Raw genomic sequence first — 4,412 nt, 5'->3', positions numbered from 1 at the left:
CCGGGGCTCGCTCTCCCTGCGGTGGCAGCGTTCCCACTGCCGCTGGGCAGCCTGGGGGGTGAGAGGGGCCCCGGCGGTGTGGGGCTCCCACAGCATCCCGGCTCCCCGCTCTGCTCCACGGCCAGAGCCACCCCTCTGCCCTGGCGCGGCAGCGCTGGCAGCAACGGTATCCGCAGCACACGCCGGTTATAAACTTCCTCCGCGAGTTCCCTGCAGACAGATATCCTTGAGACTCACCTCCATCTCCCGCTCAGGTCACAGGGAGATTTAGAGATGGGGAGCTGTAGTTAAGGTCCAGATCTGCTATCTGAACTTGAGTGATGGAGGACACATTCCCGGGACATGTTTATTGTCACCCGGCGGCCCGCAATCCCGCTCTCGCGGAGCCACCTCCATTCCCCGTATAATTCATGGTCTGACTCCGTGGTGGAGTGACTGATAAGGCCTTCACGCCGGGCTTGCCGGCCACATGTCTCAAGGAGACTCCAGAGGAGCTTCGGCACAATATAAATGTGGCTCCGTGTCAGCCTCAAACCCCTGGAAAATTCCCCGTCTCGAGAGTGCAGCATTTTAAGTAATAAAACCATAGAGAGATTACAACAAAATGTGACAGGAATTTATAGCCCTCTGCATGAACCTTTTACCTTAAGATGGAACAAAGTTGAGGGAAAAAAATTGCGTGGTTCACTTAGGTAACCTTTCCAACAAGCTCTCCTCAGCTCCTGGCCCCACATTCCTCTTTGCTGATTTAATAGCAGGAAAAAACCAGCCGGGAGCTGGGGCAGCGGCAACGCACCGCGCTCCCACTGCGTTAACCCTCGCCGCCTTCCCCTGCCCGACGCAGGACGGTTCATGAGCCGAAGCGCGGCACTGCCGGCTCCAGCCAGGCCCCGGGGTCGTGCTGTGGGCTGGCGTCAGCCCCTGCTCCTTGCCGTGGCCGGGCGGTAGCCGGCAGGCGGTGAAACCAGCCCGCGGCCTGGGCAGACTGGCAGAGAGGGGAGGAGAGGGGTTTCTTCTTCCTTTTGTTCTGTTTTCCCTTGAGAGACACCAAAAGTCCTACAGCATCTATAATTTCTAATGAAAATAAGGGCTCGGCAAGGGCTGCTGCGCACGCCCACCCCTGACGGCACGGGCTGTGCCTCTAAGTGCCATGTCCCTTCGTCCTGGGAGGTGTGTGTTTTTATTGCCCGTGAAAGGGTCATGTAGCAGAGCTAAGCAGATTCCTGGCTCTCCCTGATACTGGATTTACTGCCACTTTCAGCAATAAAGAGTGGAATTAATCCTGAGTTTACTAATCCAAAGAGTAAACAATATCCAGTGGAGACACTCAGGCAAGATAAATGCAAGGGAGTTAAAAGCAAACGGAGGGAAATCATTCTGCTCCGAGCTAAGGAGTCATTTGAGGAGCATGAAGCCTCCACATACAGTATTATCAAATTGTTAATAAACGTTTCCAAAGTCTGTAATATTGGGAAGTTTTTCTTTCCGATTCATCACGAGAGGGGATTTTATATATGAAGCATGGCTGATGCTGGGCAGTAATTTCATATCATACAATCTGTCAGTTAAGGTAGTATTAGTCGTAAGGACTGATCCTAGCTGCTCATACCAGTTTAAGACTTAGGAGACTTATTTCCTCTTTTTTATGTAAAGCACTTAACTTTTTAAAATTCCCTGATATGGCCTATGGAAATAAATAAATTCTAAGACAGTTTCTCCTCAAATGTTCCGATACTTTACAAATAATTTATACTGTATTTGCAAAAACCAGGGAAGAGACAGCAACTGTCGGGCTGGCTCCGCTCTCGGATCCGGCCCCTCATCGTAAACAGCGTATTGAACAGCTCAGTAGCGTCCGGGCTGCATGCGCTGATTGTCTCCGGCTTATTAAGAACTTTCAACTATTCAGTCCCCCCAATGCTCTCAATTCCTTTAAATTAGCAGTTGTCTGTTGCAGAGCTTTGCTGCGGGCTGCCCAGCCCTGCCCTGCGCTGGGGCGGCAGCCGCTGATGGCCGCAGACTCTCTTGGGGGTGCCCAGCGCGTCGCCGCACTGCCCCATCCCCCGGCACACCCCCCCCCGCAATTCGCCGCAGCCCCCACTGCCCCAGGGCTCTGTGGAGATCAGGGGGCCACCTGCAGTTGCACATCGGGGGGACGTGGCGCGTTGGGGGGACCTGTCACGTCAGGAACAGCAGTCGTGGCCATCCCCGCGAAGGGGCACTGGCCCGGGGGAGGCTGAGCACACGCCGGGCAGCGCTGCGCCCTCGAGGGCTTCCAGGCGCCCTGAGAGCACTCAGCTGCTCCCAGGAAAAATCCTGAAAAGCGGCAGCGTGAGACACTGTGTATTCTCTCCCATCGTTTTGCAAAACTTGGGGGCAAATCTCAGAGGACAAATTAAACTTAACTGTGCTAAAGGGGTCATTTCTCTGTTGCTTATTTACCGCTGAACGCCAGAGCTGTGCACGGCACCAGGCAGTGCTTGCGTTGCACAGAAGGGCAAAGCCCCCCCAAGATAAAGGGAGAAGGGGGCACACAATCCACCAAGGTGCGTGCCCCAAAGCATCATGAGATAAAATAATCAGTCCCGCTAGTTCTGTCAAGAGAGAGACTATGGGCTAAGTGAGCGCGCGGGTGAAGTCACGTCTCAGCCCGAGGAAGGAGCTGCGGCTCCCGGGAAGCGCAGTGGGGGTACGACTGCTGCCTGTGGAAATGAAGAGAGAACTCTCGTCTCCAGCGCAAAAAACCCAACACCTTCAACAGCACTGTATTCCCATACAGTATTTTTGTACATATTTTAAATTGTCCTGGGTGACTGTTGTGCTTGTTAAATAATTAAAGGCAGTGAATGCGTTATTTACTGTCCGTTTGGTGCAGCAGACCCACAGCTTCCCTTTGGTTTTGGTCCAGAAGGAACCATGACATGGCCCTGGAGAACGCTTCCACCGCATTAATTAGCGTGGCACAGCACAAACCTGCATCACTGTTTTTATTTGCTAGTCAAAATAATATTTGATTGTTAATTTTATTGGTTAATAAATTTTTAAAATATTAATTTCTCTTTTCATAGACAGTGTTTTATAGCTACCAGATACAGCAGAGTAAAGTCCGACCCGTTTCAGGGGCCGTTTTAATAGCAGCACCTACGTGCTTGCCCTGTGTATAAATCAACTGGAGCAATACAAGAACACACCAAACCGGGCTGGGGCGTCCTTCAGAGCGCAGCCGCTCCATCGTGAGGGTGGACGCGCTGCCCACTCTTGTCCCGCTGTCCACTGGTGGGCGACGGCGCATACCCCCCCCGGCTCTGTCGCTGCAGGCTCTGGGCTCCAAACTGGAAATGTTTTGTTGCCCGACCTGCACCTGCAACCGTATTTTCATAATCAGGATTGTAACCAGCATCTTTTTGAATTTGAAATGTGGCAGAAAATGGAAAGGGGGGGGGAATCCTGATGAATGAAAACTTCTTCCTATAGAAGAATGTTTTAATTTGTCATCCTCATACAAGAATAAGTTGGTTCGGTAAAGAAAAGAGTACAAATTATCAGCCCTTCAAAGCTTTCCCATTTAACCACTTTACTGCAATACAACTGCCCATAACATTTGCTTTTAAAGCCCATGATGCTGAGTGTAGTTATTACATTGCATACATAAAAGATGTTTACAATTTTTTATATATATGTAAAATGTTGATCCCCTGGGCCACATTGATTTGTGCTGGCTTCACGGCTGGGTTGGTGCAGGAATTTCCCAAAGAGATGTGATTAGGCTGCAGGGAACTTTCATTCTTTTTTCCTTTTTTAATCTCCTGCTTACCCATTTAAAGGGCCTATCTCGTATTCCATTTACGTCAAAATTTCCAGGCGGTATCGGGGTATTCTGAGCTCGGGAGCACACGGCACATGCTGGCTCACACGCTTCATTTTCAAAGCGCGTTCTGGCTGCAGATGAAGTTGGGTTGATTTATTAGTTCTTGGTTGCTTCAATAGTTGAAAACAGCACTGGGACAAATGCATTAATTAATGGGGGGCCTGCAGCGGCGCAGCGGCGCGCAGGGGGCACCCGGGCAGGGGGAGGCACGGGCTGCGGGGACTGCGGCACGGATGGACGGCAGAGCCGCGAGCTGAATGCCGCGGCTTTGTCCCCTCTTAGCAGTGATCTTCACGGCTCTTTGGGATTATCTTTCTTCTGTTGTCCTCAAAAGTGGCTCTGGGAACGTCCTGGACTTCTCCCTTTGCCCTGACCAGGGACACGAGCAGTGTCTCCAGCTGACTCCCGCGGTGCAGCGGCACCGGCCCGGCCGCACGCCGTGGCCAGCAGACACCTCCCACCACAAACACCTCTGCAAGGCCAGTGCTGCGAGGACAGGTCACCGATCACCTGTCCCCTGCGCCATGAGGTACTGGTAAGCGGT

The sequence above is a fragment of the Charadrius vociferus genome, unplaced genomic scaffold (genome assembly GCF_000708025.1).
Source record: "Charadrius vociferus isolate BGI_N301 unplaced genomic scaffold, ASM70802v2 scaffold549, whole genome shotgun sequence".
Taxonomy (NCBI): Eukaryota; Metazoa; Chordata; class Aves; order Charadriiformes; family Charadriidae; genus Charadrius; species Charadrius vociferus.
The sequence above is the reverse complement of the archived record's forward strand: the minus strand, read 5'-3'. Positions refer to the sequence as shown.